The 19,972-nt window shown below is 39.2% G+C and overlaps 1 protein-coding gene across 12 annotated transcripts in view; it reads left to right on the top strand.

Annotated features, from left to right (window-relative positions):
- Positions 1–19,972, top strand: part of NRXN3 (neurexin 3) — a 1,698,447-nt gene that overhangs the window by 524,085 nt on the left and 1,154,390 nt on the right. The window lies entirely within an intron of this gene.

The following is a 19,972-nucleotide window of genomic DNA, read 5'->3' as shown; positions in this document are numbered from 1 at the left end:
GCTATGAAGTATCAGTTATAGCAGGAAAGTTTTTGGACTTTGAAGCAGATGCCTTGGATTTGGTCCCAGCTTAGGCTGGTTGTGTGATCTTGTCTTGAGTTTGCCACTTAAGTATCTATGACTCAGTTTCCTTGTCTAATTAATGGGGAGTCTTATCTCACAGGTAGGTTTACTCTATAAATTAATGTAATAACACAGAGGAAAGGCCTTATGAAATCAGAAGGAACTAGACCCTTGTATAGGTTGATTTTGTGCTTTTGACTTAGCAAGTAGGAAAGCTCTAACTGAAAGTGGCTCAATTTGTGGCTGTGTGTCTTGCCTAAAATAAAACATATGTATTAATTTACCTTATCCAAGCCTGGCATTCCCAAGAGCCTCATTATCTGAGATAAAGGAAAATTCTCAGAATGTAATATTGAAGCCCAGAAGGCTGATTTTTCTTTTTTTCCCCTGAAAGCCAGTAGCTGAAAAAGCAGTGGGGCTTTGCCATTTCTCATTTATTACTATTGTAGCTGACATGTTGAGATCTCTGTCTGAGAGCAAAGGAGCTTCAGTCAAGCGTAAGTTCAATCTCTAAGGTCAATTGTTGAGGCAAAAGAATCAGACTTGATTTGGTAGATTTCTTTCAGAACACTCTATCACCAGAGCAGTACACTGAATATTTTGTTTAAGCTAAGCTAAGCTTGGTTGCCTAAGATATCTATACCATTTCCCTGGGGAAATTCCTCGAGAAGCTAATAGTGTTCCTTCCTGTAGATGAAATCCCTTGTGCCATCTTATGAGCATCCTCTCAGGCACATTTTATTCTTATTATGGTTATTTAAAATTTGTTGAACATTCGTTATACATGAGATGGCATTGCACACACATTCATTCAATGTTGAGCTTGTCGAGACAGAAATTGTCTGCCATGTTTGGTATACAGTAGTTGTGTAATAAGTGTTTATTGAATGATATGAGTTATCAGGTGATCATTGGGTGTCTTTTTTGTGCTGGAACTAAACGTGGTGGCTCTTTTCCAGCCATGGTCTCCATGGACTTTATAATCTAGGAAGCGAGATGAGATCAGTAGGTGAGCAATTACGGTGTAGGACACCGTGTGTTCAGTGCCGCAGACTAAGGGCTCTAATCAAGTAGAGGAAGCAGAGATAAATTTTACATGGGAGTCAGTTTTCTAGAGGAAATGACATTTGAGTTGGGCCTTTGAGAGGAAGGGGTAGAAAGGAGAGACAGAACAAAGGAGGGAAAAATCCAATTACATCTTTGTATTGTTGTCAGTCTGAAGGACACATCCCAGCAGAGAGGCCAAAAAGAGCTTTCCTCTCTCTGGTGGACATTATCTGGGCCTCTGTTGGTTAAGGGACTCCACAGTCATTCCTGACGAAACTGTGGTAGACGGAGAGCGCTATGGGATTTACTCCCGTTTGGATAAAGGCATAAACTACACACTCTCTAATGAACGCTGAAAGGCTCTTAAGCATTGTTAAGGCACTCTACACTGGAATTGCACTCTCATTAGAAAGGATAGGAACATTCCTGTTACCAAGTACGTGGCTCATGAATGAATGAGGCTTTGACTGCCACGGGCTGCTCATCCATTTTCGTAGCGGAACAGCTTTGAGCACAGAGTTTACCCTGGACAGCATCGAGGAGTAGCCTCTAGGACTAATTTTCATCTACACACAATTATATCGAACGTCTCTTGGTTACGTGTTTTGAGACAAAGGAGAAATTCCCCAACCACAAATCTATCTATTAACCAGGAAGGATGTTCCTGAACACTTTTAAAGAGGCTTGTAGAAACACCAAAAGTCACTGATGACTTTAGCCATACAGAACCTGAAGTGAATAAAATCTCCATGCAGGTGTGCACACACACACAGACACACATATGCACACACACTCTTATACTGCCCACATAGCAGAAAGCTTTCATAAGTCTGTGACAAATATCGCCTAAGAGCTTGAGAGTTAAAGGCAGTCTGGAATACAGTGTCCATAATAGAAATAAATGCATTTGTGATTTAAAATATGTATACACATATGTTAGTAAGCAGCACAAAGCTGCATTTAAGTCCAGACCAAATTAGAAAAAAAAAGATACCAAAATATTGGGGGAAATGGTAGGCAAAATTACAATTTTATTAACTTGTACCTACATCTCTCCTTACCTATAGTGTTGTGGTATTTCCAAGGGATTTTGGAGATGTTTTCATTTGTGTGAATGTTTTAAACAGCTTTGAGTCTAATGTAGCCCTGCGTATTACTTCTTTTTGTTTAATTATCATGATTCACTTCTCTGTGGGAAGGTATGGGAAAATTTTCTCGTTCTCAGTTCTTCTCTTTTCAAATTAGTAAACAGTCAAGAGCTTCCAGCTACATTGGGATTTAGCCATTTAATAAATCCTACTCACTTACTCATTTTAACTATTTACCCTTAGGACAGTCTCTGGTTTTTAAAAACTTTTTCTTCCTTTGCCAACTTGTAGTTCTTCCTTCTTCAAGTTCTGCCATCTGTGGCCCTAAGTTACCCTATGCTGAGCTGGATGCTTTTATGCATCACACCTTTCAAAGTTGGGATGGTATAGGGACTAGGGGGGTTCTCTTCCAGATCATCAATGCTTCTTTGCATGTGGCATAAAATAGGTTTTATCTCTGGAGTAGAGTTATTTCACACCAAAAAACTAAGACTTGTATTTGACCTGTGTGGATCCCTCCTAACTTGAAAGCATCACCAAAGCCCCAATTATGAGTGGCCAAGTTGTCATCAAAATGTTAGGGTTCCCTGCACACCCTATTTATCAATATGAGATTTGTGTTCACTTCAACATCTTAAAGTCGGCTTTGTGTTCCTCTTCATGTTTTCATGCTTTAATGTGTCTTATTTTCTTTCTTTTTGTATCCCTAGTTCCAAGAATGGTTCTTTGTACCTGTCAGGCTCTCAATAAATATTTGCTTAGTCAAATCACATGTTTGTAAATTAATAGGTATTTTTCTTAGGTAAATTTTCTTAGGTACTATTGCCCATGTGACTTTCTGCAAGTGACCAGAGTACGTCTTGACATGGCAATAGTGGAATATTTCAAGAAACCCCAAACTCTCTGATATGAGAGAAGTATTACACAAAAGCCTTAGCAAAGCTAAGATAAATGGGATTGGACCATCCCCTAGGAAGAACAGGATTAAAGAATACTGGATTTAAAATCAGAAGTTCTGGTTGGGAATACCATGTTTATCACTAGCTGTATGCCTTGAATAAGTCATTGACTTTGTGTTTCAGTTCCCTAATCTATAACATGGGGATAAAAGCAAATGAAATAATGTACATAAAAGTGAAAAGCATACAGCACCATACAAGTGAGTTTTACAGTAATGATTATTATTATGGATTATATAATACACCTTAAAAATGTTTATGAATATAAGCATGAGTGTAAGTGAATATGCCTTAGCCCATGTGTATCTATATATTTCCCGTATTAGGAAAATCACTATCAGGGAAAATAAAAACTGTACTCTGAGGCTTGCCCTACTATAATTCTCTCAACTTTATTGATGATATGAATGGGAGCTACCTGAAGTAGGGATAAGCTATTGCATCCACTCCCAGTCCTTACGTTGTTTGTTTTCTTCAGAACATGTTATATTTGTTAATTTGTGTATCAGTTCACAGACGTAACCCCAAAAGCTAGAAGAGTCCCTGGCATATAAAGTGCACTCAATAAATAGGTCTGAAATAAACAAATAAACAAATAAATAAGGAAGCAAGCTAGCTTCATGGAGCTCAGAAATTGGGAGGAGTTTAGGTAACAAATAGATGCTGGAACTTACGCTATCCCAAGGACCATGCTAAGGGATCATGATACAAAGATGAATCACACGTGGATCCTGCCTTAGAGGACCTCACAGCTAATTGGGGAGGAATGCACACAACCATAATTTCAATAAAAGTCAGTTAATGCTCCACAAGGGGCATTCACAGGTGCAGTGGGGCTGCTGCAGGGATGTACTCAGGGAGGGCTCTGAGGAGGAGACAATGACCAGGTTGAGGCTGGAAGGATGAACAGAGGTAACAGGAAGGACGGTGGGAATGGTCTCCAGGAGGATGGGGCAGCATAAGCAAAGACATAGGGGTAGGGAACAACAGGGCATCCAGGTGGGGCACTTATACACTGTTTGCTAATTTCAGGGCATAAAATGTAAGATTAGGCATGTGGATATGTGGCTGCAGGGTTAGGTAGCGCCCAGGTCATAGAGGATTTTATTTCATGCTAAATCTTTGGGGTTTATTCTGTAGGTAATGGGGAACTATTGAAGGACTATAAGCAGTGGAATAACAAGGTCAGATGGGCATCTTGCCCATCAGGCCTTAATTCCTTGAAAACTGGAGACAGTCCACATACTACTTCCCCCTAATGTATATTTTTGCTCTAGGAAGTTCATGAGCAGGAATGGGAAGTGTGGTCCATCGGCTTCACATTGGGTTTGGAAGAGTGCCTCTGCTAATCCTAAAATTTCTATAGAAAAGCACTTCATTCTGACTCCCATTTCTGTTTCAATGACCCTCCTTGCCAGGAATCTCTCCTTTGCGCTGTCCTTGGTGTTGATGCCCTATTATTGTTAACTGAAGCACAATGAGGTGGGAAAAAGCAAAACCAAGACCAAGCTGCATAGATAGTGTTCCCATCAGATTCACCAGGACATGGGACCTTACTCAAGCACATCACAATATCCTCCTATGAGCTGGATCTTTCTTGTTGTTTGAGTTGGTTCTTTCTACACAATCCTCCTTTCTCCTCAATCTCTTACTTCTCCCCTTCTATGTTGGTGCCTCTATTTGCCCATGGAGAACCTCAAGAGCTGCTCAGGTGGCTGGGATGGACTGGCTTATCTCTAGTGGGGAGGAAGGAAAAGCAGGAAAATTGGGAGAGTGGAACACATATTTAAAGAAAAGGGGATTGGCTAGAGCATCATTGTGCACATTACATTCTACATCCCTTTATGATTATTAGCCATTTAAAACTGAATGGGATTTTGCAGCCAGAGATAGTCTTTGAACAGATGATTAATGGTTTAATCTGTAATAACTTTATATTTTATAGAGCCCTTATAGGAGTCCACATCTGGAGAGCCAAGCTATTTAAGGCTGTGTTAATTCTGTTAATTGTTATACGTTTATTCAAATTGTTGACACCTGCGGGCTTTGCAATAATGTGTTTGTCAGTGCTGTTCCTTTTCTTTCCTTTCTTTTTTTTTTTTTTTCTGTAATATACTCATTTTATTTTACCCTGTCTCATGGTCTTTTGCTTCTATCCTTCATGCAATACTTAATTTCTCTCCTGATTTTTCTTTTTGTGTTGTACTCTTACTTCTTCACTCATCTTACTTTGTTTTCCCTCCTGTTCTCTTTTACCCTATTTTGTGCCCCAAGTTCTTGTTTTGGGATCCTTCCTGATTTCTCAGTGGTGATAAATGGCTCTATCTGTGCAGGTAAATTTAGGCCAACATTGGACTTAAGCCTTCCTTTTTTCCTAGCATCAAGAATACTGTGTGGTGCCAGGGCGAGCAAGGATCAAGTGAGTGTTTTAGAGTCAGCATGGAAGATGAGAAGTTGGTGGCCTTTAAAAGGACAAGTCCAGGGCTTGGGTCTTGTCTGGACTCATTACCAGCTGCATGACTTTCAGCAAGACACTTGACTGCTCTGAGCCTCAGGTTTTTTCATCTGTAAAAACATTTTTATGTCGGGAACAAATGCGATGAAAATATGGAGGTACTGCATTAACTGTGAATGCTGTGGAAATGCTAATATAGTTGTAAATTGATCTTGTAGGCTTGGCATGTAGAAAATGCTCAGTAAATTATATTTACCATTATTATTATCATCATCATCACTATGTGCTAGTATGATTACTCGTTATGTTCCGTTCAGTTCTAGATGATACATTTTAAAAAGATAAACTGACAAATTGACAAAGTAGAACATGTTTAGAGCTGAGTTATTAAAAAGGTGAAGGAACCCAGGAGCCTGACACAAAAGGGATAAATGGATAGATCCAGGGACATTTAATCTGAGGAAGAAAAGATGCCCCAGCCCAGGATTGAGAACTGACTTAATTTATGAAGGTCTGTCTGATGGAAGTGGTATTAAACATGACTTATATGTACTCAAGCCATAAGAAATAACAAATAAAACAAATGAGTGGAAGCTGGGTATTTAATACAAGAATAAACTTTCAGTGGGAGCTGTCTAAGACTGCCTTTAAAGTAATGAGTTTTCTGTCACTGAAGACATCCAAGCAGAAGCTGAGCAACCACTTTGCTGAGATTGTAGAGGGTATTCTAGCATCAAATGAGTAGATAGTCTTGATTTTCTAGGTTCCCACCAAACATAAGACTCTATGCTCTACAATGAATGATACTTCTGAAAGGAAAGAATGAGGCTGATTGATTAGACCAGTTTCATTGTGTTGAATACATTCCCAATTAATCTGTAAATCAGTTGATAATAAATGTCCTACCAAGACTGCGGGTTGCCCTTGCGGTGGGATTTAAAGTTCCCAGCCCTTGCTATCATCTATTGGCCTCTTAGAAGTAATTCTCTTTTCTGAGACCTTCAATGGCATCATCTCCAAAATCATTACAACCAAAGTAATTATAATCATAAGAGTGCAATAAAGACTAATAATTAATGAGCACTTAACAATGTGAGTGCCTGCGAGGTGTGTGTATGCGGTGCTAAGTGCTCCATGCATATTCCATAATTTAATTCACAAAGCAAACTTCTGAAGTGGATTCTATTATCATGACCAATTTACAGATGGGGATACTGAAGGTGAGTGTCTTGCCCAGAGCCACACTAGAGCTGAGATATAGACACTGCCACCATCAGAACTACTGCTGCCATCTCTACCAACTCAATCACAGGAAGTGTTGAAGACTAAAAAGGAAACAAGCTCCTAAGGAGAAGGATGTCAGTTTCTGGTCAAACCACTCTAGGGAATGGTCTTTCACTACCACTTCGTAGGAAAGGTCATTTAATCAGGCAAAAATATCCTGCTGGGAGGCTGGATAAAATTACCTATTTCCTTCACCTTGCCATTGATTATTATGCTGAGAGGCATGCAGTTTTTGCTTGATTTCCCACTTTGACTGGACAAATTGATATTGCTCAACCTGTTAATGGAGGAGTGATTTTCATTCTGGGACTGAGAAGAAAATAGCTGCTCTTGGCATAAATGCCAAGCAGTGTAATGCCTTTGTCTTGAGATGCCCACCACTTCTTTCCTTTTGTTCCAGCTCAATATTTTCCATGAAGTTGGAGCTATTTGCATTCGATTCCCTCAAAAACCCAGAATAAGGGGCAGCTATTTTTTGACTTTTTATGAATTTTCAATCCGATCCTGTGAGTCTCATATTTAGCTTTACTATTTTTTTCCTCTTCAGGATAAATTCAGTGGAACTCATTGCTTTCTAAAAATGGCACTTATTTACAGCAAATGTAATCTACCACAACATTCCCACTGAGACAAACTCTCTTGTGTTTTCAAAATGCCTCAAAGGAGATTAAAAAAAAAAAGTAGTCTTGCCCACAAATACCTATCGGGAAAAAAGCAATCATTGAGCTAATTAATTAGTTAATGTTTTTTAAAATTGCTTTGCAAATGCAGATACAACTATTCCATTAGTGTTATGGTGCTTTTGTAACCTTGTATTGCAACCCTTACGTGGACAGTGTGCTACCATAACTCATTTCGGTATAGATTTCAAGAGAGGTATAAGGACAGATTTTTCACTTCATAAATCAGTGAAGATGCAGTATAGGGCAGCAACATTGCACACCAATTATCAATGGATGAAATTCTCCTCCTTCCCTCTCCTTGATCCTCTCCTTTACCAGATTATATCAACAGATGGTCTTATCTCATACCTCATGGAGAACACAAAACTGTTCAGCTTTTGCTTGCTAAACTTCCCTCCCTCCACCATAAACTTACTTTCAAACATTTTCATTGCTACTTTCTTTTCTCCTATCTTCTAGGATGAGCTCTTATCCTCCTCTTGGGGTGTAACTACCATCCTCTTTTCCTTACTTTGAGATTTAGCTCCTTTAAGGACTAAAATATTCAATGTTCTCTTCACCACTGTTCCATCTCTTCAGCTAGAGATAGGCTCAGAAATCATTTTCTTGATCCTGGCTCCTGCTCAGTTTACCCCTTAGCTCCTTCCTTACTTTCACTAAAAAACATCTTGGGAGAGTTGTCTATACTTCCTATCTTCTCTACCTTAAGTTACTCCTTAACCTTCTACACTTGCATGCCAAACTCAGAAGAAGCATACCTATCCCCAGCACTTTAGTAGAATTGTTTTCCCAGCCTGAGTTAGAGGCACTTTTTTTTACATTTTCCCACAGCCCTCTCAGTTCATTATTTCATTATAATTGTTATTATCATTCTTACCGCATTGTACTTTTTATGCAATTTTATTGAGATATAATTACACAACATACAATCATTCAAAGTATACAGTCAGTTGTTCACAGTATCATCATCACCACAATCAAACTTTGAACATTTTCATTACTCCAAAAAATAAAAGAAAAACTAAAGTAAAAAAGAACATCCAGAACATCCCATTCCCCTTCTCCCCCCATTGTTCATTTACTTTTTTTAAAATACAGTTTTATTGAGATATATTCACACACACACCCTACAGTCATCCGCAGTGTGCAGTTATTCACAGCACCATCATACAGTTGTGCATTCATCACAAGAATCATTTTTTGAACTTTTTCCTTACTCCAAAATAAAAATATAAGGGAAAATGAACACCTAAATCTTTCCATCCCCTCCATCCCACCCTATTCTTCATCTAATTTTTGTCCTCATTTTTCCACTCATCTGTCCGTACACTGGATAAAGGGAGTACAGCCACAAGGTTTTCACAGTCACACAGTCACACTATGCATTCAACATAGTTATACAATCGTCTTCAAGAATCAAGGTCTCTGCCAAGGGAAGAGGTATCTATTTGGTACAGTATCTAAATTTTCTTAACGGTACAACTCTACAGTCGATTTGTTCAAACACCACAATTGCATGGAACTTTGAATAGGAAGTGAGATACAGTAGGTTAGCATAGGCTGGAATGAAATAGTGACACATCCTGGAGTAATTTGGGCAGATAATAAAAAATATACTTATAGCCTCCCCCTTCCCAGCCCCGAGGATCTGGGGAAGGTGTGGATGTGTTGGACATCCTCACCTGGACTGGTGTTGATTTTGTCACAAACATTGGGACTGGCGGTTTGATGTGCTGAGCCCTCGATCATGGGACTTGCCCTTAGGAAGCTCGTTGCTGCAAAGGAGAGGCTAAACTTGCATATAATTGTGCCTAAGAGTCTCCCCCTGAGTACCTCTTTGTTGCTCAGATGTGGCCCTTTCTCTCGCTGACTGAGCCATCTCAACAGGTGAACTTGCTGCCCTCCCCCCTACATGGGACCTGACTCACAGGGTTGCAAATCTCCCTGGCAATGCAGAATATGACTCCCGGGGATGAATGTGGACCCAGCATCATGGGACTGAGAGTATCTTCTTGACCAAAAGGGGGATGCAAAATGAGGCGAAATAGTTTCAGTGGCTGAGAGATTTCAAATGGAGTCAAGAGGTCACTCTGGTGGACATTCTTATGCATTATATAGATAACACCTCTTAGGTTTTAATGTATTGGAATAGCTAGAAGTAAATACCTGAAACTACCAAACTCCAACTCAGCAGTCTGAACTCCTGAAGACAATTATATAATAATGTAGATTACAAGGGGTGACAGTGTGATTGTGAAGACCTTGTGGATCACACCCCCTTTATCTAGTGTATGGATGAGTAGAAAAATGGGGATAAAAACTAAAGGACAAATGGGGTGGGATGGGAGTGATGATTTGGGTATTCTTTTTTCACTTTTATTTTTTATTCTTGCTCTGGTTCTTTCTGATGTAAGGAAAATGTTCAGAGATAGATTGTGGTGATGAACGCATAACTATGTTATCATACTGTGGACAGTGGATAGTATACCATGGATGATTGTATGCTGTGTGAATACATTTCAATAAAACTGAATTTAATAATAAAATATAAATAAATAAATAAACAGACAAGAGAAAAAAAAAAAAAAGAATCAAGGTCTCTGGGTTGCAGTTTGACGGCTTCAGGTATTTCCTTCTAGCCATTCCAATACACTGAAGACTAAAAGGTGGTATCTATATACACATAAGAATACCCTCCAGAGTGACCTCTCGACTCCATTTGAAATAAAATAAAATAGCATGTTCAAGGTTTGATTGTGGTGATGATGATACTGTGAACAACTGATTGTATACTTTGAATGACACATTGTTCATTTACTTTTTTTAAAATACAGTTTAAAAACAGGTTCAGCCACTGGAACCTTATTTTGTTTCATTTCTCTTCCTCCTTTTGGTCAAGAAGATCCTCTCAATCCCACAGTGCTGGGTCCAGGCTCATTTCCAGGAGTCATTTCCCACATTGCCAGGGGGATTTACACCCCTGGGTGTCATGTCCCATGTAGGGGGCTAGTGAATTCACCTGCCAAGTGGGCTTAGAGAGAGAGGAGGCCACATCTGTGCAACAAAGAGGCTCTCTGGGGGAGGGGGGGACTCCTAGGCACAATTTTATGTGGGCTTAGACTCTCCCTTGAAGCAACTATCCTCCCAAGGGAAAGTCCCCAGATCAAGGGTTCGGCCCACTAAATCAGCAGTCCTCAGTGTTTGTGGGAAAATCATCAATAGCCCAGACCACATTGTATTTTAATGATCTGTTTTCAGATAGACTGAGCTAGAGGATAGGGACCAGGATTTATATAGATTGAAGATTTCCTTCAGAGTTAAACATAGTTCTTGGTACATGAATATATGGAAAATATTCTTCAATAAATTAGAAATTATTTGGAAACATCAGTTATACAATTATTACTCCAAATTCCCAATTTTTGCTCATGCTCATTTTCTCAACAGCATATCAATCAATCACTTATTCATGAATGCAATAAATATTAATGGGGTGTCTGCTCATAAGATCTGTTCTAAGTACTGGAGTGTGTGGTGAATGAGACCAAATATATAAGGTCCCTGAGTCTATGGCATTTACATTTTGGTTGGAGGAGCCTAATTATAAATGCATAAGCACCTAATTAAGATGCATTGTGATAATGATAAGTGCCAAGAGAATAATGCGATAGTGAATGACAGGACGTTGGGTCTCCTTTAGACCAAGTGGTCTGGGAAAGATTCTCTGAGGAGGTGATATTTAAGCTTTGACCTAAGATGAAAGTAGGAGTCAGACACGCAAAAATCTGCGAGAGGCAATTCTAATCAAAGGGACCTACAAGTACAAAAAGGACCAAAGGCAAGTGCAAGCTTGGGAAATTCCAGAAATAAAAAGGAAACCATGTGGCTATGGCTCAGCGAGAGAGGTGGCAAGAGAAACAAATGTGTATGGCTAGACATTTTGCAATTCTAAGAAGACCCAAGTTAGGCAACATCAACTTATCAGGCTTATCTCCACTTCAGATAATTCATTTGCCTGTTTAATCCCTATCTAGCTCTATTTTCTGTCTCCCTTTATATTAGGAGGCAGGTGTCCCTCCAAATTTATAAGTTCACCTGTGCTCAGCATTTCCTCCTCTCCATGTCACCTCCTGTATTTTGCTTTCCAATCGTCCCCACTCTCTCTTCCACCTTTGATTTTTGCCTATTTCTTAGGCCACAAACATGTGCTGGTCTGCTCTGTCCTTACGTAAAACCTTTCTCCTGACTTTGCAACTTCATAAACTCGGAAAGAGAAAGAATGCCTCTTTTTCTGAAATGGCAGGAAAGGAGGCAAAACAAAATGGTTTAAAGACTTCAAAAGGAATGATAAGCAAACTCACATAGAACACCCCATCTCTTCTCTAGAATAGAGGCAGGATGGCGTGCTAAGTGTGAAAAGAATGGAGACATGGCTATAGATAATGCAGCATAAATTACAGAGATTTTATGAGGATCATTAGCCATTCACTCAGGTTGGAAACTTCAGAGTGAGATTTGATCTTTCCTTCTCACATCCCTTCTTCCACTTTACCCTTATCTAATCAGTCACCAAATCTGGTGACAATTCCTTGTTTTATTTATCACTCATTTCCATCCTCTACTTTTTTGGGTTCACCACTTCCACCTCTCCCTTTCTCTTATAACTTGCCTATTGCAGAACCATAATGACCCTTCTCACATTCATTTTCTCTGCCCTTCTCTGTATTCTGCATTCTGTCCCACCTTGATTTTGTACCATTCTTCAGAAGCATCTGGTATCCAATGAAGAACTTTGTCCTCTTCAGCCCTGCACTCCAGGCCCTCTGTAGTTTGACTTCTACTTCCCTGTCACCACTTTCCCACACTTCCTCCCTATATTTAACCTTGATGGCCATTTCATATTATTCTAAATATACTTATTGAGTTCTTGCTTCAAAACCTTTTCATTTGGTTCTCCCAGCCAAGTTTTTCTCTCTGCTATCTGACTGTTATCCATTTTTCTAGGACCCATCTCATAATCAGCTTTTTTATTGATTACCCCAGTAAATAGCAGTCTTTTTCCCCTTTGAATTCTAAGCTCATTTAGGTGGTATAGTGTGTGTGAGCTCAGACTTCAGCAGACTGCAAGGTTCTAATTCTGGTTCTGGCACTGACTACCTGGAAGTCCTTGAACAAGTTACTTAGCTTCTTTGTTACTTAGTTTTTCATCTATAAAATGGGTATCATAAAAGTACCTACCTCCTAGAGATTTTTTTTGGGATCAAATGAAATTATGCAGTGAAACCTTAAACAGAGTAAGGCACATGATAATTTATTATTATCATTTGTTTAATCCATAAATTATCCTGCATGCATCTGTTAACTTTTCCAGCAGGCATATGATCCCTTTGAAGGTAGACAGACTTTAGTAGTTCCAGCAGTGAGGTGCACACTCTAGGTTTATTAAAGAAAATAGAAGGTAATTTATTACCCTTTAATGAATTTCTTGATTGACTATAAAGAAGTTGCTGTTTCTCTGTACTAAATTTTGACCACAATTGATATGATCCCATCAGGAAAATGAGATAATTTCTTCTTTATAGACATGGTTAAGAAAAAAATGTCTCATTCATAGATAGCTAACATGTATGTGCATGTATGAAATACAAATGTAGTGATTTCACATTTCTTAAATTTCTGAGAATCAAATGGGGTTTGATGAAGTTTATCTTTCTTATTGTGCTTTTTCTTCATAGATATTATTAACGTAACTGTTCTTTTCGTGAGTGATGTTTAAAATGCTAACAGTAATGAAAATTTAGCTGCAAATTGGGTGTTGGATTGATGATCCCCAATGTCCCTTTCAAGTCTAAAATTCTTACAGATTTTGGGTTGCTTTGACATATTTTAGAATCATCCAGTTATCTTTAAATGTTTGGTTTGATGAGCTTCTTTGGATATAATGATGAACAGCACGTAGTTCCTTTCCTGAAAGACCTTATAACTCAGGAGTTTGCAACTTTTTCTATAAAGGGCTATGTCAGTAGTTCTTGACTAGGGAGTAATGTCTGGAAACATTTTTTTGTGAAAATTGGATGCTGCTAATTCATCTAGTGGAGGAGAAGCCAGGAATGCTGCTATACATCCTATATTACACAGGACAGCCCCTCACAACAAAGCATGCTCTGGGCCAAAATGTCAAGTGCCAAGGTTAAGAAACTCTGGACTAGATAGTAAGTATTTTTTGTTTTTTCAGGCCATAGGTTCTCTATCATAACTGCCAAACTCTATCGTTGTGGAGTGAAAACAGCTGTAGAGAATATGTAGATCAATGCATGTAGCTATGTTCTGATGAAACCCTGTTTACAAAAACAGGTAGTGTGCTGGATTTGGCCTGAAGGCTGGTGTTTGCTCACTTTGCTCTAACTGAAATGGCAGAAAACCTGATAATTATGATGTAATATATTAAGCAATATGATCAAAGTGTTCAGAGTTACATTAAAGCCCAAAATATTAGCCTTACCAAAAATATTAGAGATGATTTCCTGAAGGAGAAAGAACCTGAATAGAACACTTTGTTTTGACTAGTGAGAAGTTAGGCAAAAAGAGCAATTTCAGGGAGAGAGAAAAGTATCAGCAGAGAAACGGAGCTGTGAAATAACATGGTGAGTTTGGGGAGCTAATAACAAGGATAAAGATGCAGGGATGGTGGTGGTGGTGGTAATAGTAACAGAAGCTAATGTTTCTCAAGTGCTTACTATATGCTAAGAACTCTTCTTTCTACATCTTACCATAGAAATAGAGTGTGGTATTGCTGGAGTGGTAAGAAGTAAGGTCAAAGATGTGTACATGTGCCAGAGCTTGGACTTTATTCTATATGTGTGTAAAACTGGATACAAGAATACCAGCGAGGAATTAACTGGCAAGACATATCAACTTACTGGATATTAGAGGAAAGAGTAGGGAGATGTCACAAATTTCTGGTGTGGGTGACATTAATTCAATAAGAATGCTAGAGGAGAGGCAAATTAATGGGGAAAATACTAACTTGCGTTTTTGATATATTGAGTTGGAGGTAACCTCAGATCAGGGTCAAGTAGAAATAGTTGGAGTTGTTAATTTAGAGTCACCAGAATATAAGAGATAGTTCAACTATTCAGAATTGGTAAAATCAGGCAAGAGAACAGAGTCATTAATATTTGAGAGAAGAGTAGATTTAAAAGGAGAAGTTAGGGAGGAAGGAAGAGAACTAGAGAAAGAGATATCATGGAAGCCAAGAAAGTAGAGTTTCTAGGTGGATGTTGGAGTCAGCAGTTTCAGTGACAAAGAAAGGAATAGTAAGATGAAAACTAAAGTGCAATTGTAGCTGAGAATTCAGAAGTTATGGGCAATCTTTTTATTTTGCTTTTGAATAGGAGAAACTAAATCACATTAAAATTCAGAGGCCAGAAAGCTAATAGAAGTGGAAAAGCTGAAAATATAAGACCCATAAATCTTGAAATATCTAGCAGATAGTTCCAAACTTTGCTTATATATTCATTAAATAACATGCATATAAAAAATTCCAACCAACCATATTTTATAGGTTTATTTTTAGTTGCTGTAAACTTTAAAAAAGGCATTTCTGCATGTAATCTTTCTATAATTCATCTTTGCATTTATATTCTCCTTCCTCCTAATTGAATAGCTCCATCATTAGATGTTAATGAAATTGTAGGCTTGTGGGGCTCAGCTTCTATTTATGGAAATGAAATTTAAAAGCCACTGTGGTAGATTGAATTATGTACCCCAACAAACACATGTTCTTAATCATATCCATGTTCCTGTGGGTGTGAACCTATCTGTAAATAGGACCCCTTGAAGATATATTATTAGTTAAGGTGTGGCCCAATTGAATCAGGCTGGGCCTTAATCCACATTGTTAGAGTCCTTTAGAAGCAGAAGAAATTTGGATGCAGTGACTCAGAAAAAGTCAGAGAGGAGCCGGAAGCCAGAAGTCATCAGAAAACTGGAAGGGCAGACACAAGGAGAGAGAGATTGCCACGTGACAGGAGGCAGAGCTGCCAAGGGTGAAGGCAAACTAGAACCAGAACGCTAGAGACTCCAGGGAGAAAGCATGGTCTTGCTCACACCTTGTTTAGGACCTTCTGGCCTCTAAAACCATGAACCAATAAACTCTTGCTTAAGTTAACCATTGTGTGGCATGCATCATAGCCGCCTGGCAAACTGAAACAGCTACTGTTGCAAAACAGTAAAGCACTGATGATATTTTTATGAGCTTAGCAAATGTAACACAAACTACATGGATTTGCAACTTCGAGACACTTGAAGAATATCTGGAAGACAATGTCAATTCAGTTGAATTCAATTCAATTTAGGGTATTTGTTGAATGCCATGAACTTTTATTAACAGTGACATGACAGGACTTGTTGCTCTTAGAAAGTTTTCCATCTTAACTATTTGGTATGTTTATTGCACAAAGCAGTTGCAAGCAGCTAAGAATATAGTTGGTGAGAAAAGATTTACATTCACAAAACACTGGAAGAACTTAATCATGAAGAAATGTAACAAAATGCTATTATCACATGAGAAAATCAGTATTAGGAGCAAGGCGATCTAAAGACTCTCAGGAAGCAGAGAGAACAGGCTATACCAAAATACTGGAAAATCTCCACCTACTGTCTCTGCTTAAATGGTGGTGACCTCTAGAGAGAATTCAACTAAATTACTCAGAAGAACGAGCACAAACAATGAAGAACCAAGGGATGGTCCAAATACTGTTTTTGGCATCAAAATATGGTTTGCCCCTTGAGGACAGAGTGTGTCTTATTTATCTTTGTGTCTCCAGGGCCAGGCACCATGGCTACCATTTAATAAATGCAGTCAGTGCTGAATTGATTACATCTGGCCATTGGATTAGTGGGGCTGGGGTAGGTTGGACTTTCTTCGAGGATGCTCTCCAATTAATGGTGCTGATGAGAAAGAGCACCAGTGTCCTAGAGAAAGTGAGATATGAGAGCTCCACCTATAGAGCACTAGGAGCGAAACATCCTTGAAAGAAAAGAGCACCAAGAGCTGAATGTGCTAGGATGGGAATAGGCCACTCCCACCTGGTTCCTGCTTCCATCATAACAATACTGATTCATTAAAAATGCTTCCTGTGTGAATGATTGAGCCAATTCTGGCTTAAGGTGAACAAACACACACAAAAAGAAGTAACCAAGGCTCCCCACCTTTGCAGTATCTTATGAAAGAAACTGAAGGCTAAGAGAAAGCTTATACAAAAAAAAGTGTAACTTGTAAAGCCAGTTCTCACTTCCAAGGGTTTGTAACACTAGAGTTTCATGAAAATAGTGATGAGAATGACTGCTATATGATTTTTGTGTACTTTTAGTCCCTACAGGCAAAAACGCAGTTCTGGAAGAGATTTGAAATTGTGGATTCTGATAACATTGCTAGTCGCCAGGTTTTTCTCTAATGAACAGCTTATCAGTAAATGTGCTCAGTGGTTAATTACCACATTAGGGCTTATAGGCATAAAATATAGTAGACGGCCCATTATCTTCATGCAAATTTGGATTGACTGCAGGTTAATTCCTGTAACCGGAAATCTAAGTCAGCTGTCATAAATTAAAAGACCCAGGTGCTAGCCCTGCTGGGAATGACAGTAACAAGGGACGTCACAAGTGGAGGGAATGAATCCAGTCTGGGTGGAGTTCCCCCTTTGGAAAGTGGCATAAAGGCTGGTGGAGCTAATTCTGCTGCAGAGGCTGTTTGGTTTTTGGTTGGTTGGTTTTGATTTTGTTCCATTGTACAGGCAGCCAGGCATTCCAAACAACATTTCAAAGTGCTGTTGATGCCACAGGGTGTCATCTACCAGGTGGCACTGGGCATTTGGAGATTGTAGGATTCAGGTGGAGCTGTGCTGTGATCCCAAGAGAGCTGCCAAATTGGGGGCGTGGGTACTGAGATGAAGATCCAGCTTCCAAGGACAGGTAGGTTGTCATGGCCCAATCTAAAAAGACGAAGATTCGCTCTTATTGCAGGTCTTTCAAGGAGAATGGGGTATAAGGCAGCATATTCAAAGAGAATCATCCAGAAACCCAGGCCTATACTTGGCTTCTGTAATAGGGCATGAATAGTAGCCCCCAGAGGCCACATGGGAGCCCAGAGCTCATGAATGTCCCCTAGAAGTGCAAACCCTAATCCCCCAGTCCTAACAGAACCTGGAGCAGAGGGGGTTAATGGGCCAGCTTTCCCTGACAGCACTGACTCAGGAATAAGGGGAGTTCAGGACCTTGTGGTTCTTTCAAATCAAATTCCATATCTTGAGACAAAAACAAGGCAGGAACTGGCCTGACAGAGTCACAGCCTCATTCGAATCCATTTGCTCATAAAGCCAGGTTGGTGCTTGGTGTTTAAGGACTTCTGATACATTTATAGTTACTGATTGATTCTGCAAACAATGGGGGAAGCTTCTGAACCTCTGAAACCCTGGCTAATGTACCCTACTCTTCACGCATTGAAAACCATAATTAAGAATGAGAGATTCTTAGCATTTCAAGAACAGGAAAATTATTACTTCAGTTGTCTCTTCAAATGAATCATTAGTGCTCATAAAGGAAAATAGAATCTTTCATACCTGGGGCAGGTGTCCAGGTAATTTTGGTGGGTAAAAGTATTTCTTACTGCATTGTGTGTTTATGTGGCTGGGGCAAAATGAGTTGTGGTTTCAGTGCTGATCCATTAGCAGTGAGTGTGGTGAGTGAAAGTTCTTCAATTTGTCCCCCGGGTAAATACCGTTCAGTATTTATAGACTATCAGGGAAAGGGGGTTGGAGAGGCAGGTGACTTGGCAGCCCTACACCAATGACTTTTAGGTCTTCTAGGACACATGAAAATGTTTCCTTGAATCAACAGAAAATAGTCCTTGCTCTCCCACTCTGAATTCAGTGTCTTGCTTGGAAATTTCCACAGAAAGACTTCTTCAATCTTAATTTTCCTTTACAAAAGAGGAGTAAGACTTTCTCTGTGGACAGCACAAACTGTTTCGGATGTAAGATAAAGTTCAGGTATTATCAAGGCAAAGAAGAAGATGGGGGTAGCCATGTGTCCTCCACATAGCAGGTGCTCAGTGTAGGATGAAGGACAATTAGAATGGTTCCCAAGTAAGTACCAGAGCTAGAAGAAGTACTTATTCATTACACAGAATGCACTGGATGAAATGCAGATTTGAACTGCTACCTGGTCTCCTTGTCCTGTAAACTGCCTTAAGACCTAGACAAGAGGTTAATTTGAGAGGCCTTCTTTTCTTTGGACTTCACCTTCTTTACCACTTTGCTTTTAGGCATTGGAGCCAGGAGAGAATCACCCAAATAAGAACCAGCCCAGGTCCGTCATATAGGGATTAAAGCATGGGATAGAGGAAGAGAGAGTTGAGAGGAATCTTTAAGCTTCACATAAGGAAAGAGCCAAGAGATGGTTCTCCTGAAAACCAATTACACAAAAGGAATGAACCCAAGTACAGGGATACAGGAAAAGCCTGGTTCATTTCCATTAATCATCTTTATTCCTTACTCTAAAAGCTTTCAGCCCTTCTAGAATGGCTCTATTGAATCCGTGAGGAGTTAATTTTGCCCTGGACTGATTTCAAAACTCCTTCTCCTTGAGGATAGTGTGAAAAGAAGCTTTAAGCTATCCCTAGGGAAATGATAGGAGCAAATAGTTTTATTATTATGTCATCCCAGATAGATTAGAAGTGACCATTGATAAGAATTCTAATGTCACATCTGGGAGCTTAGTGGAAAACACTAATATGATTGATTAGTGATGTCCACCATGGTCAAACTATGTAAAGTGGCAGCCTGTGGGCCAGTGAGGCATCATGCATATCCTAGATCTTAGAGTTTCTTACAACACTTCCCCACTATTCTTTTTCAATGTTAAACCCATTAAGTTTTACATCCTTTGATCACACTGGGGTATGGCCATATCTTTAAGGGAGGAGATCTATAGAATTTCAGAAAACTCTTGCTAGTTACTTTGTCCACACAAACGTCCTGCTATTTACCTGGGACAACAACTAAAATGTGTTTTCATACTCTCAGGGACTTGATGTTATTCCTAAGAGTCAAGGAAATTAAAGACTATTATATTGTATAGAATTTACTCAAGGGAACCCTGTAGTGTGAGCTAAGAAGTCACCCTTTTATTGCATCACATCCTGCTATTTATCTAATAAGCTTTCCAGATAATAAAATAAAAATATTACAAATACAGTTAAATACTTTTTTATCTCCCCTCCCTCCCATGCCACAGGCAACAGCTATTCTGAATTACCCTATAATTTTATAGTCCATGCTTCAAAGTTTTGCTATTTGTTTTTATGACCTTAATCAATAAATACTGTAATTT

The sequence above is a fragment of the Choloepus didactylus genome, chromosome 4 (assembly GCF_015220235.1).
Source record: "Choloepus didactylus isolate mChoDid1 chromosome 4, mChoDid1.pri, whole genome shotgun sequence".
NCBI lineage: Eukaryota > Metazoa > Chordata > Mammalia > Pilosa > Megalonychidae > Choloepus > Choloepus didactylus.
The sequence above is the reverse complement of the archived record's forward strand: the minus strand, read 5'-3'. Positions and strand labels throughout refer to the sequence as shown.